Source organism: Bos mutus, chromosome 9 (assembly GCF_027580195.1).
Source record: "Bos mutus isolate GX-2022 chromosome 9, NWIPB_WYAK_1.1, whole genome shotgun sequence".
Lineage (NCBI taxonomy): Eukaryota > Metazoa > Chordata > Mammalia > Artiodactyla > Bovidae > Bos > Bos mutus.
The window spans coordinates 84,940,480-84,967,746 of NC_091625.1; the positions used below are offsets into that span (position 1 = coordinate 84,940,480).

Genomic DNA, 27,267 nt, shown 5'->3' on the forward strand with positions numbered 1-27,267 from the left:
AATAAGCTCCTTTAAAGGAGTAGAAAGTTATTCAAGGAAAAATATGACAATTTATTTTTGAAAGTTTAAAAGCTTATTGACCCATTTTAATGAGACGAGACCTTGCAGAGCCTGAGATGCTAATTCTTCATATGATATTTTTAGATTTTATTAAAAGTAACAAAGTAATTTAGCAATTCAATAATTTGAATAATTATTCAAATTCAATGAAATGAAAAAATATATAATTTAAGTGTTTCTGGGCAGCCAAAAGAAAAAAGACACTCAATATAGAGACTCAATGTGTTCACTGATTTTGTAATTGTCTTAATTTTAGACAATGAAAAGTAATTTTGTCATATGCCTTAAATTTGATGTGGCCTCTGAGACTGTGAAAGCAAGCCTCCTTATTTTATTTAAATTTGTGCACATCATGACAATTCGAATCCATCTGAATGCTTCTGGTATTTAGATTAATATAAATAGCCTTAAATAAACAGGATTAGTAATAGAAGCCCTGTCACAGAATTGTTGTTAGGATTTAATATGTGTGTATAATATTAACATATCTATATATTATTATAGTTTGTATATTATATATATATATGATTGTATATATACATATATATGCCCAAATTATATTTATCATCTATCATCCAGTTAGGGTTAGAGTTACATTTATAAAACTTTGATATGTGTGTGTTAGTCTCTCAGTCGTGTCCAACACTGTGACCCCATGGACTGTAGCCTGCCAGGCTCCTCTGTCTGTGGAATTCTCCAGGCAAGGATGCTGGATTGGGTTGCTATTCCCTTCTCCAGGGGATCTTCCCAACCCAGGGACTGAACACAGGTCTCCCACATTGCAGGCAAAGTCTTTACCATCTGAGCCATCAGGGAATATGTATGTGTGTATGTGTGTGTGTATATATATACACCTACATACGGCTTGGAACCAGTGCCTGCCCATTAATATATAAACTATAAGGATTAACTGTGACATTGATGGTGGTGATAATGATGATTGTGATGATGTTCAGTTTCCCAGGATATCAAAAAGGAACAAAAAAGACTGCTTTGTCATTGTTTTTATCTTACATGATGGATAAAGGGACAATATGAAATGGACGACAATAATGCCATGCAAGTAGCTTTTAATTTTATTGCTAAAGCATCTGTATATCTTTTTTTTAAAATGACTCTAAGAGCCGTTGATGAAGTGCATTCAAGTTTAATAATTCTGTTTTCTAAAATCCCACTCAGCTCTTAGAGATAAGAAAAAGAATCAACTAAAAGGAATAAATGGCCAGAAGTCACACATTGGGGGAGGTCAAAGAAAATAAATATGTTCAGCACTAGGCCTAAAGGTTGAAAGAGATTAATTTAAATGGCTCCACTTAGAGAATGTGACAAAGTTCCAACACTTTATGGCAGATACAGTATTTCATGCTTAAGAGTTGTGTCCGGCTACATTCTCTCTTCCCTCTCCTATAAATGGACGACAGCCAGCTGCACACGGCTACAGCTTGAGAGAAGAATATGAATACATGAACATGCCATCCAAGTTAATGATGCCATGGATTATAATGCAATAAAATAATAATCCATTTCTGCTCCTAGCACAGCACTTTTTAATTCAGCCATGACATCCTATATGGAGATGTTTATCCTGCACTTCTCCCTGGCCATGGAAATGATTCTCCCACAACCAGCAGGGGACTATCTGATGTTACACCACTAGGGTATATCAGCCCTGGCGATTAAAAGGATTACTTATTTGCTTACTCAGAGAGGATTAATGGCAGAGAGCAAAGGCTTTGTTTAAAAATCATGTGCCACGACTTCCTGGAGCTTAGGAAAGAGACCAAAAGGTATTTGACCATTTTTGAAGAAGCATTTTATTCAAAAATTAAAATCTTGATCCAGCAAATGGTCTCTTGCTGATGAATTCTGAACTAACATCAAATAAACAGTCATTTTCTGGTAATAGAATGCCATTGTGCTCTCTGGCGTTGCTTTAACCCAGTGTGCGCTAGAACTGTTTTACTCTAGCTCATTATTACGGGAGAAGATTTTTGGGTGTATAATTGAAGTCTAAAGTATGGAGTCCTTTATACTCAGTTGTTTACTAAAGCAACATGATTAAAGAGGATTTATTTAATAATTCTTGCAATATCTGGGGACTTTCCTTTTTACAGTGTACCTATGATATTCCAGTTTATGTATAATACAAATCTTCATACTATTTTTTATTTTTTTGGGGGGTCAATAAAGGTAATAATAATTATAAATGTTTTCTTTTACTCAAACATTGCTTGATAACAGTTATTAAGTTTTATATCTAGACATGTCATTCCAAAAGTAGAAAATTTTTAGGATATGCCTGGGATATCTTCTGTCATTATTAAAAATATCAACTTTAATAATGTACTAGAACATTAACAGAAAAATAGCTGCATTGAACATTGAAATACACTAAACATTATGTAATCTATTTCTTTCCGAAATTTTCAATTTTGAAAATAATCATAATTTTCCATTATTTCACTTTCCAGTTAGTTTATAATGAGATTTAGTTATGGTGAATTGACTTTTTAATAAGATATATTTTTACTGAGGCTTTTCCAAAAAAAAGTTAGAAATTAAGAATTGCCAAATTTCTTGTTGTTCTTGTTCGGTCACCAAGTCATGTCCAACATTTTGAAATCCCATGGACTGCAGCAAGCCTGGCTTCCATGTCCATCACCACCTCTTGGAATTTGCCCAGGTTCATGGCCTTTGAATCAGTGATGCCATCCAACTACTTCATCCTCAGTTCAGTTCAGTCACTCAGTCTTGTCCAACTCTTTGCCTCGTAGACTGCAGCACACCAGGCTTCCCTGTCCATCACCAACTCCTGGAGCTTGCTCAAATACATATCCATTGAGTTCTCCTCCTGCCTTCAATCTTTCCCAGCATCACAGTCTTTTCCAAGGAGTCAGTTCTTCCCATCAGGTGGCCAAAGTATTGGAGTTTCACCTTCAGCATCAATCCTTCCAATGAATATTCAGGACTGATTTCATTTAGGATGGACTGGTTGGATCTCCTTGCAGCCCAAGGGACTATCAAGACTCTTCTCCAACACCACAGTTCAAACGCATCAATTCTTCAGCACTCAGCTTTCTTTATAGTCCAACTCTCACATCCATACATGACTACTGGAAAAACCATAGCTTTGACTAGACAGACCTTTGTTGGTAAAGTAATGTCTCTGCTTTTTAATATGCTGTCTAGGTTGGTCATAGCTTTTCTTCCAAGGAGCAAGCATCTTTTAATTTCATGGCTGCAATCACCATCTGCAGTGATTTTGGAGCCCCACAAAATAAAGTCTCTCACTGTTTCCATTGTTTCCCCGTCTATTTGCCATGAAGTGATGGGACCAGATGCTATGATCTTTGTTTTCTGAATGTTGAGTTTTAAGCCAACTTTTTCACTCTCCACTTTCACCTTCATCAAGAGGCTTTTTAGTTCCTCTTCACTTTCTGCCATAAGGGTGGTGTCATCTGCATATCTGAGGTTATTGATATTTCTCCCGGCAGCCTTGATTCCAGCTTCTGCTTCATCCAGGCCGTCATTTCTCATGACGTATTCTGCATATAAGTTAAATAAGCACTGTGACAATATGCAACCTTGATGTACTCCTTTCCTAATTTGGAACCAGTCTGTTGTTCCGTGTCCCGTTCTAACTGATGCTTCTTGACCTGCATACAGATTTCTCAGGAGGCAGGTAAGGTGGTCCGGTATTCCCATCTGTTGAAGAATGTTCCACAGTTTTTTGTGATCCACACAGTCAAAGGCTTTGGTATAGTCAATAAAGCAGAAATAGATGTTTTTCTGGAACTCTCTTGCTTTTTCGATGATCCAGCGGATGTTGGCGATTTGATCTCTGTTTACTCTATCTTTTCTAAAACCAGCTTGAACATCTGGAAGTTCACAGTTTGTGTACAGTTGAAGCCTGGCTTGGAGAATTTTGAGCATGACGTTGCTAGCATGTGAGATGAGTGCAATTGTATCATAGTTTGAATATTCTTTGGCATTGCCTTTCTTTGGGATTGGAATGAAAATTGACCTTTTCCAGTCCTGTGGCTACCTACACCTGAGTTTTCCAAGTTTGCTGGCATATTGAGTGCAGCACTTGCACAGCATCATCTTTTAGGATTTGAAATAGCTCAACTGGAATTCTATCACCTCCACTACCTTTGTTCGTAGTGATGCTTCCTAAGGCCCACTTGCCTTTGCATTCCAGGATGTCTGGTTTCAGGTGAGTGATCACACCATCGTGATTATCTGGGTCGTGAAGATCTTTTTTGTATAGTTCTTCTGTGTATTTTTCTCACCTCTTCTTAATATCTTCTGCTTCTGTTAGGTCCATGCCATTTCTGTCCTTTTTTGAGCCCATTTTTGCATGAAATATTTCCTTGGTATCTCTAATTTTCTTGAAGAGATCTCTAGTCTTTCCCATTCGATTGTTTTCCTCTATTTGCATTGATCACCAAGGAAGACTTTCTTATCTCTCCTTGCTATTCTTTGGAAATTTGCATTGAACTGGGTATATCTTTCCTTTTCACCTTTGCCTTTTGCTTCTTTTCTTTTCTCAGCTATTTTTAAGGCCTCCTCAGACAACGATTTGCCTTTTTGCATTTTGTCTTCTTAGGGATAGTCTTGCTCAGTGCCTCCTATAAGATGTCACAAACCTCCATCCATAGTTCTTCGGGCACTGTCTATCAGGTCTAATCCCTTGAATCTATTTGTCACTTCCACTGTATAATTGTAAGGGATTTGATTTAGGTCATACCTGAATGGTCTAGTGGTTTTCCCTATTTTCTCCAATTTAAGTCTGAATTTGGCAATAAGGAGTTCATGATTTGATCTACAGTCAGCACCCAATCTTTTTTTTTTTTTGCTGACTCTGTAGAGCTTCTGCATCTTTGGCTGCAAAGAATGTAATCAATCTGATTTCGGTGTTGACCATCTGGTGATGTCCATGTGTAGAGTCCTTTCTTGTGTTGTTGGAAGAGGGTGTTTGCTATGACCAGTGTGTTCTCTTGGCAAAACTCTCTTAGCCTTTGCCCTGCTTCATTTTGTACTCCAAGGCCAAATTTGCCTGTTACTCCAGGTGTTTCTTGACTTCCTACTTTTGTATTCCAATCCCCTATAATGAAAAGGACATCTTTTTTGGTTGTTAGTTCTAGAAGGTCTTATAGGTCTTCACAGAACCATTCAACTTCATCTTCTTCAGCATTTCTAGTTGGGGCATAGACTTGGATTACTGTGATATTTGAATGGTTTGCCTTGGAAATGAACAGAAATCATTCTGTCCTTTTTGAGACTGCACCCAAGAACTGCATTTCGGACTCTTTTGTTGACTATGAGAGCTACTCCATTTCTTCTAAGGGATTCTTGCCCACAGTGGTACATGTAATAGTCATCTGAGTTAAATCTACCAGTTCCAGTCCATTTAGTTCACTGATTCCTAAAATGTTGATGTTCACTCTTGCCATCTCCTGTTTGACCACTTCCAATTTACATTGATTCATGGACCTAAAACATTTCAGGTTCCTATGCAATATTGTTCTTGCAGCATCAGGCTTTACCTCCATCATTGGTCACGTCCACAACTGGGCATTGCTTTTGCTTTGGTTCCATCTCTTCATTCTTTCTGGAGTTATTTCTCCACTCTTCTCCAGTAGCATATTGGGTACCTACCAACTTGGGGAGTTCATCTTTCACTGTCATATCTTTTTGCCTTACTGTTCATTCTTTTCATACTGTTCTCATATTCGGTGAGCCACAAATAAATGCTGCTGACAGCGTATTAATAGATTAAGAGAGAGAATCTGAAATAAAATTCTGATTTGTACCTGCCTTGCCTGGGCCTAACTGGAGTGAACAGAGCAAGAAAATAGCCTCATGGAGGTCCACAGATCTCAGAGAAAAAATGGCATGGGCCCAGTGGCATAGATGTGAACAGGATTCATTTCTATTCTCCTGCTCCCATTTTTCTCGCATTGATCTTCTCTGAATACTTTCAGAGCCTTTACCCACTCTTGTAAATAGTGATACTAGAAAATTTATTTTAAAGGTATTAACATCTTAGGTAGAATTATCTTCCTTACCTTGTAGGGAGATTCTGTTTTGAAACTAAAGGTGTTTAATCTTTTTTTCTTCCTCATAGAAGGCACAGATGGCTAGTATCTTCTTATATAATAATTAACTGTTACTAGCAAAATGATATGAGGACAGTTTAGCATTTCTATAAATATTCTCTCTGTTTTTACAATCATTTTATACAATACATATGAAAAGTTCTTCTGACCCACTTGTAGCTTTGCTAGGTTATCTGCCCAAACAGCACAATCCTGTCGTCTGTTTTGTGTCCCATATTAACTGAAAATTTTCTTATTAACCCTAGTGACATCTAAATATATGTTTGTTTACTGCCAGACTGTACTAACTTTATTGATATATTTTGCATTAAGCTGCCTGGCAAATTTGCAAATGCAGCAATTATTGCAGTGAATTGAATTCCAGAGGTAATGCCCCAGATTTTTCCTTCAAGACAATACAAATGATGCTGTCTAATGCCAGTGATAACTAGCCACAAGCCAAGTTCTTTCCAATAAATACAAAGTTTATAATGAGATAGAGCAAAGGAAATTGGTAATGAAAATCAAGACCTGCCCCCCTCCAGCCCTGAATTTTATTAAATCAAACAAATGACAGTTTGATGTTTAAAATCAATAGCTCTGACTAAAACAAACTGTGTTGTATGTGATTATGTACCTCTTCTAAAATTAAGATAATAAAGATAGTGAGTTTCCTTTTTTAACTAGTTCATTGCTGTTGTTTAATTGCTAAGTCATGTCTGACTCTTTTGCAACCCCATGGACTGTGGCCCACCAGGCTCCTCTGTCTGTGGGATTTTCCAGGCAAGAATACTGGAATGGGTTGCCATTTCTTCTCCAGGGGATCTTTCCAACCCAGGGATCAAACCTGCATTTCCTGCATTAGTGAGTGGGTTCTTTACCACTGAGCCACCAAAGAAGCCCCTTTGAACTAGTTAAGTTCATTCAAATAACTCAAAGTTTTGAGTCAGTATTATGCTCTTTGCTGTTTTCAGGGAATTGCTAAAGTGATTACAGTTGTTGCCCCAGTTCTTTGCAAATTAAGCATTTCTTGTTGCATCCATATTAGGTTATTTCGGCCTAGTTTTTAAGAAGGAGCATGAGCATGTTGACTGTCATTCTTCTCACTAAGGTATCTAAAAATATTAATGCTCCCACCATGCTTGTCATTCTTCAGTTCTGGAAACATGCTGGCTTCCAGTTAGAGAACTGGAACTACCTGTCAAGCTACACTGTGCCAAAGTACCTGCCTTCTTTACTTGCTTCAGTTCCTTTGAGAACTGTAATCCTGTCCTAAACCTTCTTACTGTCACAGGCTCCATGTCCCAGCTCTTGGTGTCTCAGACACCGTGATTTACCCACCCTTGTTACTTCTCCAGCAGACCCCCTGGCATAGATCAGCTTTGGTTGGGCCCACCTCTCCTAGGTTATTCACAGGAACCTAATTTCCATCCTAGACCTTTAGAATTCTATCTAATCTTTATTAGGTCCTGGCCATCCTACATTGATTTTGACATTCCTCAGGCATGAACCTCTTGGTCAACACCCAATACTAGACTTCTTCTGATACTGAGAATTTAATTTTAGAAGTGTGCACATATGTCTTATATCAATATACATACTCTTACATAAAATTGAATATGTAAATAATGTGATGACATCTGCTGTTGTTGTTTAGTCGCTAGGTCGTGTCTGACTCTCTTGTAACCCCAGGGACTGTAGCCCACCAGGCTCCTCTGTCCATTGGATTTCCCAGAATATGGGAAGAATATTGGAGTGGGTTGCCATTTCCTTCTCTGGGGGATCTTCCTGACCCAGGGATCAAACCCATGTCTCCCACTTGGCAGGCAGATTCTTTACCACTGAGCCACCTGGGAAGCCCAATGACATCTGCTGCTGCTGCTGCTAAGTCTCTTCAGTCGTGTCCGACTCTGTGCGACCCCAGAGATGGCAGCCCACTAGGCTCCCCCATCCCTGGGATTCTCCAGGCAAGAACGCTGGAGTGGGTTGCCATTTCCTTCTGCAGTGCATGAAAGTGAAAAATGAAAGTGAGGTCGCTCAGTCGTGTCCGACTCTTTGTGACCCCATGGACTGCAGCCTACCAGGCTCCTCCATCCATGGGATTTTCCAGGCAAGAGTACTGGAGTGGGGTGCCATCGCCTTCTCCAAGTGACATCTGAGGGAATGCTTAATGAGTACACTGAATAAAAGGTATAAATGCTAGTGTTTAAAATACTTCTTAGGATACTAAAGCAAAATGATGAGGGAAAAAAAGGCACTGGTTATTAACAGTGTTATTACAGGATGGTCTCAAGAGATTGTTAACTGTTAGTCCTGTCAGATAATGACTTTTGATAAATTCCTAGTTTTTAAGTTGAGAATTTAAACATAAAAATTGCTTCTTGAATTAGCCACATAATTGCCTATACTACACAGACTTCTGGTGTTTCTTGAAGTGTTGGTGATGTGAACATGTGTTTTCTGGCTGATTTTCAACCCTGGTTTGTCCCTCTCAAGCTAACTAAATGGCCTGTGTAATTTCAGCAGAAAAGCATGCTCACTTTTTCACGTTTTCTGTTTACTTTGGTTTTAGCTTTAGGAATCTATGATATTTGAGTTCTGCAAAATGTCTCCGAAACCAACTGGTCTCTAACTCCCCTTATTTTAACACTTTCCCCAGTGTCTGCCTATTGTTTTAGCAGATTTTGGTAGCCTTATAACATTTATATCAGCTAAAGTTTGAAATACCTGGTTTTCATTTACTATTATTGCCTATGCCTTTGTTTATTTAATTGTAAACATGCCATCATAGTCTATCGTCCTTGAAAAACACTAAACACTTTTTAGAACTGGAAGCCTGTATTATGGTTATTTCCATATGGATGAATATTGTGATCTGCTGTCTAATTTATTCATCTGGAAAGTCAAAACTTCATTTTGCGAGGCAAGTATAAGCTCATGGACTCCCCTGTGATAAATCTAGATGAATATTCTCATTGCTTCAGAATATATCATGCATTCCTAGTTAAGAGACCTTGCAGCTAAATTGTCATTTCTGAATTTCATCAGGCAAAGTGTATGGATTTGCCTTGGCTTTAAACTTGCTGAAGGAGAGAAGCTGAGGTGGAAAATTTTCTCAGGTGCAGACTAGCAGACTATTAACATATGGATGACATGGTTTCATTTGCTTGTCCTAAATTACATGAATTGGATTCATTTGGATGCTACGCATTTTGCTGCCAATGTTTTTCTAATTTATTTTGAAGTCATTCAGTCTTTTTCAAGCTTCTTTCAAGCAGGAGGTGGGGGCGAAGGAATCTTGCCTTTAACATCACATAGGCTGAAATATTCCGCTGTGTTTGACTTGATGGTTTAAATACAACAAAAGGCAAACTATGCTCTGTAGTAATATTGGTTTCTTAAACTTTTAAGTTTCCAACATGTAAAATATTTGCAAGGATTTTTGCCTTTAGTCTTGGTCAAATACCTTGCATGTAGAATTAAGTGATTTCATTAAAGTGCATTGGAGGAGAAAAATAATATATGACAGGAAGTCTGCAAGTATAAGGAATTCAGCCAGAAGTTGTGATGTCATGTTAAGCAAATAACCTTCAAAAATTATCCTGATAGATTTATTTATACACCCATAGGAATACCTAAAATTTGTGATGAGGGCTCCAATCATAAAGAGTTTTGTTACAGAAAAGCCTCGATGAAGTGGCTAATTTATTCTTGCCAATTGCCCATGGAAACAGAATTAAGCCTCGTTAACTTGAAATGGAATAGATGTCCTCCATGATGGAGGAGGACAGTGCCTCTGAAATAGGCAGATGCAGAGTCCTCCAAGTATATTTCCCTCACCTGGTGTAGTCAAAAGGATTTCTAAAAATTACTTTAAATATCTGACTTTTTGATGATTTCTGAAATTGAATTCAGTTGAGCTGAAGCCTTTATTGCACTGAATTTTCATACAAGTCAAGGACCACTGGACATGAATAAGAATTAAAGAGATCCACAAATAGAGCCCTAAAAATTCCACTTACACTGCATCTGGATACTACCGTTGGACTGAGTCCTGAATTGTCATTGACGGGTTTCAAAGTCTTGTCAGTAATGATGGCATCCTAGGGTGCCAGCAAACAGAGAGCAATTTTCTGCAGGAGCTGTTGTGACCCGTTTGTGTTAAGATGAAATATTGTCATGAGACAAATATATGAAAGCCTTGTATTTGCTGCTGTCCAAGGCAGGACCTTTTTTTTTTTTTTTCTCTTGGCTTGGTCAAACACAGAGTATCGTCTCCAAAAAAGAGATTTGGAAAGAATACATTGGCATTTTGATTGCACAATATTCACTGTGTCCTTTTCTGAACACAGCCTTTTTATTGGAAAGGTGGAGTGAGTGAAGTGTATGTACAATCACTTGTTACGTAGTGTTAGGACTCATTTGACCATTTACAGGTTACCAAAAAGCAGATTTGGTTTACATTGAGGGTTACAAAAGGACTGGATGAATGGCTAATAAGGGTTTTCTTGTGATTTGGGACCATAATTTGAAAAAAGTCTGCTTGGATGTCAACCCAAACAGCTGAGCTTGCTATTTGATTAAGGAATCTGAGTTGCATGGGTGGGTTTATTGGAAATGGCAGACACCGCACTGACAGATGTCTGCCCTAAAGGTCTACAATTCTTAATCTTTTGTTTCCAAAATGTTTAGGGTGAAATGTGTACACAGAACCCTGTGTATCTTTAAGTCTTTTGTGCTCATAATTAAGGCTACCTAAAGGATTTTGAAAGCTGGGACAACTGCAGTTAGCTTAGAGCACCAATAAAATGTAAACAGAAATGCTATTAGAGGGTGTTACTGAAGGCTTTGGCATATTACTTTTGCAAATGAAACATCATATACATGCAGCTCAAATAGTAGGTTGAGAGACAAATGAAAGTTGGCTATATAATTAATCATGAAGTGTTTGGAACTTTTTTCCCTTGAGGACTGTAGATTTTTTAAAAAATGCGACTACAACGCAAAGACTATTAAAAATATATAGAAACATGTTGGGGGAAAGAAAAGGAGAGAAAAAGAAAAGAAACAAAAATACCAGTGCTTATACCTGCAGGAGTGTAGCCTTGGTGGGATGATCGACGGGATAAACAGTTGTGTAGATACTTGCATAGTCATATTTTCCCATTCAGTGAAGTCACTTTCAGGAGATGATGTAGCGTGGCTAAGAATGTGTATGAAGTTTTTCAGACAGTTGTAACAGCTATTAAGTACTACATAAATATTAGTCCTTGACTAATGGAGGTGTGATAATGCTGCTGTTGAATTGCAAGTGTAATTTCTTTGATAAATTTGAATTCAGGATCAATTGAAAAACAGAGGAGAGGTATACCTTTATACTCATTCTTCCTATTCCTGCTTTCCTTTCAGATATTGTATTTTTTTATTTTTGAGAGTCAATTTTTAGGAAGATTATTTTTCAAATAAACTTTTATTTTAGAATATTTTAGAATTGTTTCAGATTTACTCAAGAGAGCACCATTCCATAAGCCCTATACTCAGCTTTCCCTATTATTAACATCTTACATGTTTTGGAACAATTATAATTAATGAATAAATACTAATACTTCTGTACTTGATTTGCATTTCCTGGATTTTGACCTCGTGTCCTATTTCTACTTCAGGATTCCATTCCAGATACCACATTACACTTAGTCATCATGTCTCCTGAGGCTCCTCTGGGCTGTGATGGTTCTCAGACTTGCCTTGTTTTTTTTTTTTTTTTTTTCTCTTTCTTCTGCCATTTTTATTGAAGTGTTGTGGATTTATGACATTATATTTGTTTCAGGTGTACAACATAGTATTCACTATTTTTATAGATTATGTTCCCTTTAAAGTTATTACAAAGTAATGGTTATATTTCCTCATCCTATACAACCTTTCCTTGTTGCTCATTTACTTTATGTATAGTATTAATAGTTCATATCTCTAATCCTGTGCTGCTAGCTTGCCCCTCTCCTCTCTTCTCTCCCCACTGGGAAGCACTAGATTGTTCTCTATACCTGTGAGTCTGTTTCTGTTTTGTTATTTGCATTTATTTATTTTGTTGTTTAGGCTCCATATGTAAGCAATAACAGAGTTTTTGTCTTTGACTTATTTCATTAAGCATAATACTTTCTAGGCCCATCCATGTAGTTGCAAAGTGCAGACTTTCGTTCTTTTTCATGGTTGAGTAGTATTCCATTGCACATATATACGTGTGTGTATGTGTATAAACAGTGGGATGTGGACTTGCTTTGTTTTTGATGACCTTAGCAATTTTGAGGCATACAGGTCAAGAATTCCATAAAATGTCTTTCATTTGGGATTTGTCTTGTGTCTTTCTCCTGCATCAAGGAGTTATGGGGTTTGGGGAATAAGACCACAGACGTGAGAGTTCATTTTCATCAAATTCTGTCAAAAACACATGCTATCAACATGATTTACATTGTTGATGTTGACCTTAATCACCTGGTTGAGCTAGTGTTCATCAGATTTCTCCACTGTCAAGTTACTCTTTTCCCCCTTCTCATCTTGCACTCTTTGATTGGAATGCATAGCCCACACTTAAGGAGTGGGGAGCTGTGCTTCATTTCTTTGCGGATACATTATCTATATAAGTTATTGGAAGCTTTTGGCATGGGATATTTATCCATTCTTCCCCCATTTATTTATTCAATCATTTATTTTTTATCAGTATGAGTTAATAGATATTATTTTGAACTTTGAGTTATAATCCAATATTCATTCTTTTGTATTTTTTTTCCTTTTTAAAAAAAAAAAGATGAAGTATAGTTGGTTCACAGTGTTGTGTTAGTTTCAGGTGTACAGCAAAGGGATTCATGTATATTGTTTAGTTGCTAAGTCCTGTCTGACTCTTCTGCAACTCCATGGACTGTAGCCTGCCAGGCTTCTCTGTCCATAGGATTTCCCAGGCAAGAATTCTGAAATGGATTGCCATTTCCTTCTCCAGGGGATTGTCCCAACTCAGGGATTGAACCCACATCTCCTGCGTTGGCAGGCAAGTTCTTTACCACTGAGCCACCAGAGAAGCCCAACATACATATACATACATATATATATATACACACACACTTTGTATAAGTGTACTTATAAGTGTATATACTCATATACACTTATACTTATAAGTGTATATACACATAAGTGTATATATATATACACAATTTGTACACTTATGAGTATATATACATATGAGTATATATATATGAATATATATTTACTTTCACATTCTTTCTCTTATAGATTATTGTAAGGTATTGAGTATTGTTCCCTGTGTAATATACATTAGGTCCCTTTTGCTTATATATTTTATATATAGTAATGTGTATCTGTTAATCCCAAACTCCTAATTTATCCCTCCCCCACCGCCTTCCCCCTTTGGTAACCATGATTTTTTCTTTTATGTCTGTGGGTTTGTATGTGTTTTGTAAATAAGTTCATTTGTATCATTTTTTAGATCCACACATAAGCTATATCATATGATAGATAATTGTCTTTGTCTGGCTTCCTACTTTCTTTTCTCACTCACATTATTTCAGCTTTGGCCATGGGGAATGCTTTTAGTTGGTTTCTGTGTCCCTTTGATGTGACCCCATGGTTGTCCTTGTTTTCTAGCACTTCCTTACTTCCTGGCACTATAAGATGCTCTAGGCTCATCTTGTATATTTCCTATCCCAGACCTAGAATCTTCCGTTTCTCCAAGGAACTCTGGTTCTTGGTTCCAGAGATCTGGGCCAAGGTAAACTTGTTGGTATTGGGGTGTTGTTATTTCTAGGCTCTTTCAGTTTGATAAGAATCCATATATATACACATAGATATGTATGGGACCTATAAATACAATCTGTATCAACTCTACATGTACACATATGTATCACTATTTCTGTATATATTCATGTGTATCTATATGAGGCTAAGCATGGGTTCATAAGAGATGTCTGCAACTCTAACCTGTTACCATATATGTAGATCATTCTAGCCTTTTCTCCTTCCTTCTGATCCATTGTATTTACCCTGGGATCCTAGAACAGATAAAGGACGTTAGACTAAAAACAAGGAAATATAAATGAAATATGGACTTTAGTTAATTAAAATAAGTGTACATACAAATGATGTATATACATGTAAGACAATGTCCATATCAGTATTCATAGATCTCTTTTTTTTTCAGTAGCTGATTATTATTACATTTTGTAAATGAAAAATAGAAAATATGAGGCTACACATATTTAGGGGTGACTGAATTGTTTCTATTTTAATTTTTGCTCTTTTTAATGGTTTTTGAATACTTACATTTTATAACAAAAAAAATCCCACCAAGAACATTGAATATATTTCTTGTGGTCTATTTCTGGATGCTCCATTCTGTTGCATTATCTTTTATTTCACCAATATTGCACAGTCTTGGTTACTGTACCTTTATGGTAAATTGTGAAATTGGATATTGTGAATCCTCCTACCTTGTTCTTCTTTAGTGTTGTGTTGGTTGTTTTAGCTCCTTTTTCCTCCCATGTAAATTTTAGAGTCTGTCCATATTTACAAAATAGGCTACTGGTCATGATCCTCATGGGCTTCCCTAGTGACTCAGTGGTAAAGAATCTGCTTGCAATGCGGGAGATGCAGGAGATGGGAGTTTGATCCCTGGGTAGGGAAGATCCCTGGAGAAGGGCATGGCAACCCACACCAGTATTCTTGCCTGGAGAATCCCATGGACAGAGGAGCCTGGCGGGCTATAGTCCATGGGGTCAGAAACAGTCAAACACGACTGAGTGACTAAGACACACATATAGTATTGGAGTAGGAAATGGCAACCCACTTCAGTGTTCTTGTCTGGAGAATCCCATGGACAGAGGAGCCTGGCAGGCTACAGTCCATGGGATCACAAAGAGTTGGATACGACTGAACAAGATGATCCCTTTCCTTAATTATTCTTGGCTCTCAGTAATTTTTTACCATCTCACAAATTCAAATCTATTATTAAAAATTTGCCTGTACTGTGAAAATACTGACCCTCAAAATATTTTAACAATTGTAACACCTTTGGAAAAAATGTATTTGTCCTCTTCAGGTATTTTATTTAATGGATAACACTTAATAGAATGCATAAATTTGAATATTTAAATATTTTAATCCCCTATTTTTCTTTGATAAACCTCTCACTAGACAGTGATTATAATCTACCACCAGGATTGTTTGGAGAGTTAAATTAGAGGACTAGCAAGAATTAAATATGCTTAGAGATTTAAAAGTATTCAATAAATGTTACTTATTCTTGTACTAAACCCATTTTCTCATTTAAGGAAAAAAATCTATGCAAAGTTTAACCTCATGTAATAGTCTGGTACAAGATTTATCATTTAAGTATTTTTTAACACCATATATTTTTAAAGTACAATACTGCATTATACAAAAAGCCCTGCTGCCATATAAATGCATTTAACTTTACTCAAGGATACATTAAACATTTGTAATGTTAAAGTTAATGGTTTTTGAGTAAGTATCAAGTTTTTATTAAAAGCACAACTTTGCAACTATATAAATGCATAGTTTTAAATATGGTAAATTTATAAAATGAATATTGAGAATTTTTATAGACTTCTCAGATTGAATGTTTGACAATTTGAGTTTGTATGGTATGTTCATGCAGGGTAAAGTATGAGAAACATAAAAATTGAATGTCCATGAGCCACAGAATAACCTATAAAGAACAGATTTGTAAAATTTCTTTCAATGTCCTTGGGTGTTAGATCCTGCAATGATCCATCGTTTCAACAGATCATTCTTCAGCTCACTTGGCATTTGAATTTTTTTTTTTTTTTGTAATTGACTAGAGTCACAATGTTGTGTTAGTTTCAGATGTACAGCAAAGTGATTCAGTTATATATATATAATATATGTATTCAGTTTTATATATATATACATTATGTAGTATATACAGTTATATATATTTTCTTTTCTATTATAGGTTATTTTAAGATATTGAATATAATTCCTGTGCTCTACAGTAGGTCCTTGTTGTTTATCTATTTTATCTAACTTAGTATTTGGCTTTCATGCTGACGCTAACACCAAGAGCAGCCAGATGAGTGAAGCTGGAAAGATGAACTGTTGAGTTCTGTTCTAAAAAGTTAAGACCCTACTCAGGGTGATTCAGTTCAGTTCAGATCAGTCGCTCAGTCGTGTCCGACTCTTTGCGACCCCATGAATCGCAGCACGCCAGGCCTCCCTGTCCATCACCAATTCCCAGAGTTCACTCAGACTCACGTCCATCGAGTCGGTGATGCCATCTAGCCATCTCATCCTCTGTTATCCCCTTCTCCTCCTGCCCCCAATCCCTCCCAGCATCAGAGTCTTTTCCAATGAGTCAACTCTTCGCATGAGGTGGCCAAAGTACTGGAGTTTCAGCTTGAGCATCATTCCTTCCAAAGAAATCCCAGGGCTGATCTCCTTCAGAATGGGCTGGTTGGATCTCCTTGCAGTCCAAGGGACTCTCAAGAGTCTTCTCCAACACCACAGTTCAAAAGCATCAATTCTTCGGCACTCAGCCTTCTTCACAGCCCAACTCTCACATCCATACATGACCACTGGACCTGGGTAATTAATATAGTCTATGTAATAAAAAAATATATATATATGCCAGAAACCTGTTGTAACATGACTCATTATAAAGCAAATCAATACATACTATATCACATTCTTTCAGTTTTAAAAAACTAATGTTATTTATATTTGAGTAATTATTTGAAATAATATTATTAATGGTTTAATGTTCAACTTTAAAAGCCTAATAAGCTGTTAGCATGTTAATAATAGCATTAATAATGACAGTCCTCACAATGTATCAAATGCATAAATAATGTTTGCAACCTATTAATGAGGGATTGTAATTTATAAGTAAAATATATGCACTTTTATAATAATTACCATAATTATTAGAAAGAGGCTTGTTTTCCCAGTTATGATACTTCTTTAGATAATGTAGAAAACTGAAGCTTGATATAGTACAAGTGTTTATATCCCACCATCATGAAAAATTTTGACAAACTAAACAGTGCAAGTCAAAGAAATATCTTTATTTTATGAAATTCTAATTTTATTACTATTAAATCATTTCAGTGACTTTAGTCATTCACTTAACAGCTGTATTTTGAATTCCTTCTACCTGAGCCCAGGAGTCAGCAAAGTACTGAGCACATAAGGATAAATATTTCTCGGAGTTCATGTTTGGTGTTGGAGACAAAAGTAAAAGCAGAAGTTGTTGAAACATTTACATTAGGATCAGTGACAGAGGTGAGAACGGGAATTAACTAAGAACCATTGAACAGAAGCTCCAACCCTGATGGGGTCTGTTTTGGGCAGTGCTGGTATGGACAGAGGGAAAGTAAAGGAAAGCTTTCCAGAGTGGTGAGCCTGATCTTTGGGAGGAGTCTTGACCTGGTGTGGTCAGTGCTGGGCATTCCATATGAAGCAACTCTTTTCAGATGTTGGACAACAGGCAGCACAGGGCTGTAAACCTTGAGGAAAGGAAAACTCCACATTCACCCTCACTTTCTACTTGAACTTTCCAAACTGCATCACAGGAAGATGAGGCCAAAGGGAGAAGAACCCATGGCAATGACTTTAGAATAGATCTGAGGGTTGATAGAATAGACTAGAGAAACCAGAATTAGTGCTATATACATGTATGTGGTCAATTAATTTCCAGAAAGGGAACAAGTAAATTCAGTGAAGAAAGGAAAGTCTGTCTATTTTTATTTATTTAATTTATTAACTTTTTTTGGTTGTGCTGGGTCTTAGTTGCTGGGCATGGACTTTCTATAGTTGCAGAGAGTGGGGACTCCTCTCTAGTTGTCGTTCGTGAGCTGCTCTTTGTCCTGGCTTCTCTTATTATGGAGTGCAGGCTCTAGGCACAAGGGCTTCAGTAGTTCCAGCTCTCAGCCTCTAGAGTTCAGACTCAGTAGTTGTGGCATTTGGGCTTAGTTGCTCCAAGGCATGTGGAATCTTCCCAGACCAGGAGTCTAATCTGGGTTGCCTGCATCGGCAAGCAAATTCCTATCCATTGTACCACCAGGGAAGTCCAGGGAAGTCGTCTTAATCAGTGGTGCTGCCATAACTAGATATCCATATGGAAAAAATAAACCTTGACCCTTGTCTCATATTATACATGAAAATTGCTTGGAGATGAATCAAAAGCCTAAACATAATATCTTTAATTATAAAGCTTCTAGAAGGAGACAAAGGAGAATACATTCATGACCTGAGGAAATGTAGATTTCCTAGGACATAGAATTATTAATCATCACAGAAAAAATTAAGTTGGAGTTTATCAAATCAAACACTTCTGTTCGTTAGGAGACATAACTAAGAAATGAACAAGCAGGCTACAGAGAGAAAGTGTTTCCAGTGCATATAATTGCCAAAGACTTGTACCTAGAATATTGAAATAATTTATATAATCTAATTGTAAAAAGGCAAAATATATGATTTTTTACTTAAAAATTTAAAAGATAAAATGGGCAAAATACTTGAATGGAAACTTAATAAAAGGAAAATAGACAAATGGCCTGTAATCACACAGAAAAGTACTCAACATAATCATCAAAGAAATGCAAATAAATCTAAAAGGAATATCATTGTTAAATACCAGAATGGCTAAAAATCTAAAAGACTAATAGCACCAAATGTTGGCAAGCATATAGAGCAACTGAAACTTATAAATTACTCATGGAGTGTAAAATGCTACAGCCAATTTGGAAAACACTTTGGCAGTTGCCTGTAAAATTAAACATGCGTTTATCTATTCTATGACTCACCAATTCAACCATGAAGAGAAGAAAAGAAGGAGAACATTCGCCCACAAAAGATTTGTACAAGAGTCTTCATGGCAACATCATTCATAGTAGTCTAAAACTCGAAATAATTCAGATGTCCATCAAATAGAGAGTGGATAAACAAATTTTGATATGTTCATACAGTGAAATACTTTTAACCAGTATTTCCTTTAACTATTTATTCTTTTAACTAACGAAGAATTCAGTACTAACACACAAAATTTAGAAAAAAATCTAAGAAACCTGCTAAGTACAAGAAACCAGACACAAAAATGTACAGACTGCAGAATACCATTTATAAAATTTCTAGAACAGGCAAAAGACTCAATTTTTATAGATACCACAGCAATGATTGCCCTTTTGTTCAGAGGCATCATTCAACCAGGAAAGGACCTGAAGGAGTTTTCTGGGAGTGTCCATATCTTGACTGATGTAAACATTTGCTAAAACTCATCAAACTATACAAAATACAATATTTGTGCATTCACAATACATCAGTTATGTTTCAGTAGATACATTAGTAAATATTGACAAATGAATATACTCTAAATACTTCTTTCCTGTATACAATCTGAGACTTTTTATCCTCTTTTCTTTGTGTGTGCACGTATCTCATATATATGTTAGCTACTGTATAAATTGTGTAGGTTGTAGATATTTCTTAATTGATGTTTACACCTATCTTTGACTTTTTTCTATGAAAAAATTATCATTTAGAAGGGTGTGATCATTCCACTTGCAGAACATATCTCCAATTCACTCCTTCACATCTGTACTTAACTATGTACTGCCCTCATCATTTTTTAACCTGGATATAACACTAGTCTCCTACCCAATATCCCTATCTCTGGTCAGTTATTTCATCTATCTTTCTTCGTAGTAAAACCATAACTTTCTAATGTTCCAATCCATTTATATGGCTTACTTGATACAAGTCAAGTATAGTCATGTAAGTATGACTATATTTATATAGGTTCATCAGCTATACTGGCCACATGCCCATGTCTCAAGGCATAACATTTAAAATGAAACTAACCTTTAAATGTGCTAGACTGAATATTTTATGTTTATAATCCCTTGCAGTTGTCACAACCCCAAGAAGTGAGTGCAGTTATACTCACCCTCACTACACAGATGAAGCAGTTAGCAGATATGTTGAGCAGCTTGCCCCAAAACACATACATGGCCGGCAAGTAATGAAGTCTAGACTTAAACCTATGCTTTCTGACTCCAGAGCTCAAATGCATGTCCACTATCCACACTTCCTCTCTTTATAGTCTGCTTCTAGACTTTGCTGCCCAAACTAGTCTTCTACTTCAGCCCTGGGCTCCCAACTTCCATTCACACCTGGCTTCCTTGTATCCTTTTACACGTAGATCTTTTTGTTCCCGTGTCTGCTTCTGAAGGTCCAATTCCTTCTGACTTAAAGGCTGTTCATTGAAGTTTCCACCCAAGAGTCACTCCCATAGTAAAGCTGTTCCTGAGGTCCTCCAGGTGGAGTCTTACTCATAGCTCTGTTCTGCCATAGACGTGACGGTCATGGGACCTTTGTCCTATACATCATTGTTTATTTTGAGGACATGTTTCTATATTTGTGTCCCCTCATTGGAGCTCCCCCAGAACAGAGTGGCTTCCCCATCATTTTCTCATTCCTTAGCACACAGAGAAGCAGGTCCTTAATAATTATTTGTTGAATAAACAGACCTTTTGCTGCCAGACAACCTAGCATCACAGTTGCATTTGACTAATTTTGATGTCTCACTGTAAATTATTTGTTAGTAATAAAATGGTTTAAAGCTCATCTGAAAGATATAAAATTAAAAAGGAGAGAAAAAATGGAGATGAGGTATCCTGTGCCTGGGCTGAGCAGCATTATGAGGTTATTTTTTAAGAGCATGGTAGAATGTAGGATTTTTTAGAGCTTAAAATGATTGGCTGAGATATTAAGCTGCTTTGCCAGCTGTTCAAAAATGGATTGCTCCCAGCATATAAATAACTACTGTTATGTCTCTATAAAATTCTAGACCTTGAATGGCATATTTGATTAGAGTGAAATGAAAAAGAAAGAGTTGTTATAAACAAGAAGCTGAGATTAAAAGGATGTATTCAGTAACTGCCTGTAGTGATTTTCAAATAGCCTTTCCAAGTATGCTGCTGCTGCTAAGTCACTTCAGTCGTGTCCGACTCTGTGCGACTCCATAGATGGCAGCCCACCAGACTTCCCCGTCCCTGGGATTCTCCAGGCAAGAACACTGGAGTGGGTTGTCATTTCCTTCTCCAGTGCAGAAAAGTGAAAGTGAAGTCGCTCAGTTGTGTCCAACTCCTAGCGACCCCATGGACTGCGGCCTACCAGGCTCCTCTGTCCATGGGATTTTCCAGGTAAGAGTACTGGAGTGGGGTGCCATTGCCTTCTCCGCTTTCCAAGTATAGATATAGACAATTAAATAAAATACTCGCAATCTTAAAGAAACTAAAACATAGACCTTACTGGAGTTTAGTCATACTCTTAGCAGTCTCTTCATTTTATTCCTTTGGTGGGATTTATTGCAAAGGAGAGCCAGTAGTATGTCATTTTAGCAAGTTCTACCCCAATTATATCAATGTAGCATATAATATTTATTTGCATGATATTTATTAAGAGGGATTTTCTTTTATACTTGTGCTTCTGGGTGATATGAATTACTGGTTCAATGTGTTAAATATGAATGGTTGTTGTTGTTGTTTAGTCGCTAAGTTGTGTCCGACTCTTTTGTGAACCTGTGGCTGGTACCCAGCCAGGCTCCTCTGTCCATCAGATTTTTCATGCAAGAATATTGGAGTGGGTTGCCATTTCCTTTTCCAGGTGATCTTCCCAACCCAGGGATCCAACCTGTATCTCCTGCATTGCCGGCAGACTCTCAGACACTGAGCCACCAGAAAGGTAGCAGCTTGTAAATACCCAGGTGCAGGCATGGGAGTATGAGTATTTCCAGAATGAGTATTTCAGTGTCACTCATTGCCCTACTTGATTTTAGCTATGTTTACATACAATTGATGTTGCTAAGCTCCATTCATTATATGTTATAGGACTGGAAATACAACTGTCTTTATGGAGATGCTAACAATTAAGTGATTTGAATAGTCCTAATATAAGGAAAGCTGGCTGATAAAAATGTAAATGATAGGGAAAAAGTTTGAAATCAAACTATTTTTTCAAGCCAACAAGTGTTTATTGAACACTGAATCCGTATGCCCAGCTCTGTATTGGATCCTGAGAACACTCACAGATACTCAGCTGGAAATGCAAGAGCCTCCTTTCAATCCCTCAGCAAGACAGAGTAAAAGATACAACACAGTGGAAACTTGAGTATGGCCTGAGCTCTATAAACTTTTAGTAATTTCTTACCAGGTGAGTCTTCCCAGGTGGTGCTAGTGGTAAAGAATCCTCCTGCCAATGCAGGTGAGACATAAAAGACACATGTTTGATCCCTGGGTTGGGAAGACCCCCTGGGGTAGGAAATGGCACCCCACTCCAGCATTCTTGCCTGGAAAACATCATGGACAGAGGAGCCACAAAGAATCAGGCAGTCTATGGAGCCACAAAGAATCAGATACAACTGAGCACGTACATGTACATACTGCAAATAGATCAAAATAAAGAGAACTGCTGAAGGAGTACTCACCATCTACTGACCTAAGATGGAAAAGCATGATCATCGGAAGGAGGTAGATGATTTAGAGCAACAGATCCATCTAAAGTTCTGGAATTTGTGAGAATAGGAATAGGCTTGCTGTACTATTGGTGGCATACCACTTAGCCCTTGGACTGTAGCCCAGCAGACTCTTCTGTCCATGGACTTCTCCAGGCAAGAATACTGGAGTAGGTTGCCATTTCCTTCTCCAGGGGATCTTCCCAACCCAGGGATCAAACCCGGGTCTCCTGCATTGCAGGTGGATTCTTTGCACTTAGCCTCAGATTCATCCTTATGATCGGCTGCCTCAGAGTTCATGTAGGGACCACAGCAGAGAGCCATCTTTGGTAGGGGTATGATAGAAGCCAAGGGGGGGAACTAGGAAGAGCCAAAGGCAGTGCCTGGTGTGCACAAGGAAGGCAGTTGCATGAATGGGACCAAGACTTTGGTCCTTCGCAGACGCCTTAGTCTTCTGGTGGATGAATCTTGGGGCATGTTTATACCAATAGGACATCCTTGGGCAAGATTATAAATGCAATTAGCCTGTCGATTAAGGACACCAAGAGAAAGCCATTCTAATGTGAGGTAGACAGCAGAGATGGGTAGACTTCTTATTCATGAATGTGAAAACACTAAAATGAGCCCTCTACACATAGACATTCATGGTGATTCCTTTGTTACCACTCATAGTTCACCTCCGTCAACCCCCACCATTGGTACCTCTTAGGCCACAAACACATAGAGATAGGAGTTGGCCAAGTGCAGCCTCTTAACTGGTGGTGCCGTGTGTCTGTTTGACTTGTTGCCCTGGCTTTGGGAGTCCTCTTGCTGGGGTTCAGCCACTGCACTATGCTCTGACTTCTAGCACGTGCATGTTTCATCATTTCTAAATGTTTGTCTGACTTACACCTCTTAATTAGATCCTTCTAGTTGATAGCTGGCTTCTGACCCAAATTTTCTTTCTCTGTTTCTTTGTGTTCAGTAGTTTTTATGCTGCTGACCTGGCCCACTTTTTGAGATCCTTTCGTGCCAAGCACTGTGCATTCTACTTGGCAACTTTCATTGAGTCCCCTCCTCCAAACTCCTGTGTTGAAGCCTGACTCCTCATGTGATGGTGTTTCGTTTTCAATGAGGTCATAAGGGTGGAGTTCTCTGCCTCAGAAAGGACACAGAAGGTAACCTTCTGCAATCCAGGAAGAGCTTGCTCACCAAGAATGTCATCAGCTGACATCTTGACCTAGGGCTTTCCAGCCCCTGGGACTGTGAGAAACAAATTTCCATTGTTTAAGCCACTCAGTCCAGGATAATCTTTTAGAGCAACCAAAGCTGACTAATATTGACAGGGATATACAGATGGGGAAAACAAGACTCAGAGAGCAAAGCAGTTTGTTTCAAAAGTTAGCTAATTAATTCTATTCAAGTAAAAAAAATTTTTTTTATTCTTTTTAGCACACTGTACTGCATTAAAAATTGGATAATTCGTCCCACCCCCATAGTAAACACGCTGTTACTGAAATGGAGATAAGGTTTAACTTATCCATCTTGCTTGTGGGCAAGGTGTTGAGGATAACAACCTTAGATTTCCTTTAGATGCCTTTTTTTGTATTTTACTTGCATCTCTATCTAGGACTTATCTTTCCTTTCCATTGTACATGTATTTACATAAAAGCACTTGTATCCATGGAAAAGGAAATGGCAACTCACTCCAGTATTCTCGCCTGGAAAATCCCATGGACATAGGAGCCTGGTGGGCTATAAGTCCATAGGGTCACAGACAGTCAGACACAACTGAAGCGACTAAGCATGCACACACGTGTATCCAAGTGACTTCTAAATTATTAGGCTGTAGGACTTAGTCTGTTGGCTTTCTGTAACATAGCACTTAGCTGAACACCAAGAGGGCTTCTTTTAGATAATTCTTCATTGTGAGAATGTTTGGTCATATTTTGGTGAAATGGGAATATGTATCAGGAAAATAGAAATAAAAATTTGAGTCTGTTTTCCCTCAGCCTCTTTGAATGTATTTTGAAGTAAGAGGCATTTCTCTTAAGAAGCCAGAATGAGAGACCAGCCAAGAGGTTAGTATCATCCTTTAGAGAACCACGGGGGAGACTGGGGGGAGACCTCCCCCCCTCGAAAGCCTGAAGATCTCCATGTACTGGAGGCCAGCCATGCAGCAACTGTGGGCATGAGTATGGTCCTGTATTTTCTACGCCTTCTTGGTGAGTGAATCTTGGCTTGTCCTGTATTTTCTACGCCTTCTTGGTGAGTGAATCTTGGCTTGTCCTGTCACTAAAAGTACAAGGGTAAAAATAATTCCAAGGCATTATCAGAATTAATTTTACAACTCTAAGGTTAGGACCATTGGGGAAATGACTTGTTTAAAACTTAGTTTTAAACAAAACTATTTTATTTTCCCAGTTCAAAAAGAAAATGAAATGAATGTATAATATATTGAATCCTAGTAGTTCTTTAATGTTATTGCATCATCTGTATATAAAATCCAATTCATCTCTTGGTTTGGAGCAGCTCTGCTTAGGTCAGCAGTTTGAAGCCAGAGCCATGGATTTACAAGCAGGGGTGACAAAATGATCGGGTTCCTATGCATGTGGCTTAAAGCAAACCCCCACTGACTCATATTAAGCAGGACTTTTGAAAGAAGATGAGAATTCCATCCAATAATGTTTTCATATATTTATAAATGACAGAAGCAAAGTTTATGATGTTGGGATTTAATTTAATGGATCTTGTATTGCGTGTATAGTGAGTTATGGCCAAAAAAATAGAATTTAACGTTGTAGTAAAACAGGCATTTATTACCAGAGTCACTGATCTGTTCTGGAGACTTGTGCTTACCTGTTTTTTTTTTTTTTTTTTGCCATTTGTCCAAATGGATTTCTCTTTTTATTTCTTCTATTTATGTTATTTTCTTGTTTTTTAGTTCTCTATAGTAGATGCTGTGTGCAGAATCTAAAACTCTCAGTGCTTTCGCTTGCATGGGAAGTTAGATCTCATCCAGAAAGTCCAGTCTGGGAACAGATTACAGACCTTCAGCGGCTGTAGTCTGGGCGTGGTGACCCATCCCCTGTCCAGCTGACATGAGGAGACCTCATCGGAGGAGCCGCTTTGTGGAAAGCATGTCATACGGGTCTGCCCTTGAGTCATGGGAATCAGGAAACAGGGTTTCTGAAGCTGATGTCTCTTGCAGCAGGGTCTTAGGGAAAACAAAGTTTCTGGTCATCTTCTTTTTAAAAAACAAATGCAATTAATAAAGTATGAAGGCAATAGAGAATTTATCAACTGGGAGAAATAACAGAAAATTCACTGTGAAACAGTATCCTTCATTGCTATTGCATATGGCTGTGTAGATGTTAATTTCACTTCCAGTCTCAGATTCAGGTTATCAGGAGTAAAATTTTAGCACCCTGAGTCTGTCTCAGGATTTCTTAACCTTAACACCATTGACTTCTGGAGCCAGGTCGTTCTTTGCTGTGGAATTGTATAATGTTGAGCAGCATCTCGGCGGGTGTGTGCACACTAAGTTGCTTCAGTTGTATCTGACTCTTTGTGACCCCATGGACTATAGCTGCCAATCTCCACTGTCCATGGGATTTTCCAGGCAAGCATATTGGAGCGGGTTGCCATTTCCTTCTCCAGGGCATCTTTCTGACCCAGGGATCATACCCGTGTCTCTTATGTCTCCTGCATTGGCAGGTGGGTTCTTTACCACTAGCACCATATGGTGGAGAAAGCAATGGCACCCCACTCCAGTACTCTTGCCTGGAAAAATCCCATGGACGGAGGAGCCTGGTAGGCTGCAGTCCATGGGGTTGCTACAAGTCAGACATGACTGAAGGACTTCAATTTCACTTTTCACTTTCACGCATTGGAGAAGGAAATGGCAACCCGCTCCAGTGTTCTTGCCTGGAGAATCCCATGGATGGAGGAGCCTGGTAGGCTGCAGTCCATGGGGTCGTACAGAGTCAGACACGACTGAAGTGACTTAGCAGCAGCAGCAGCAGCAGCACCATATGGGAAGCTTCTAGCAGCATCTCTGGCCTTTACTAAATAGATTCCAGTAGCACTGACCACCCCACTCCATCAGTGTAGGACAGCTACAGATATCTCCAGACACTGTTGAATGTCCCCTGGAGGCATCTTTCCCCATTGACAACCACTGCATGTATTTCTCGAGCACAAAAACTTAATTACTCATCTTTGCATCCCTGGTCCCTAGCAGTGTCTAGCTCTAGCATTTACCCAGCAAATGTCAATTGAATGACTAAATGGAAAGTTGAAATTAGTGTCTTTATGTATGTAACCATTTTTTGTGTGTGTGCCTAGATAAATTAATACATATAAGTTTTCTTAAGAGAGGGATTTGATGTATTTTTAAGAAAGCTTTTATTATTACTAGGATAACAGTTTTCATGTAATTATTCATTCCTGTTCCTTCACTAGTTATAATTACTTCATAAATTTGTATTATATTGCTATAGTCCTATGAATCTCATAGACATTAACATCAATGTATTTATCGTTCTTTCTGAAGTTTGGTCTTATTGAAGG

At 37.9% G+C, this 27,267-nt stretch overlaps 1 pseudogene; it reads right to left on the reverse strand.

Moving 5' to 3' along the window:
- Positions 1–23,929, reverse strand: part of LOC102281803 (anaphase-promoting complex subunit 13 pseudogene) — a 92,004-nt pseudogene extending 68,075 nt beyond the window's left edge.
- Positions 23,930–27,267: the final 3,338 nt, after the last annotated feature.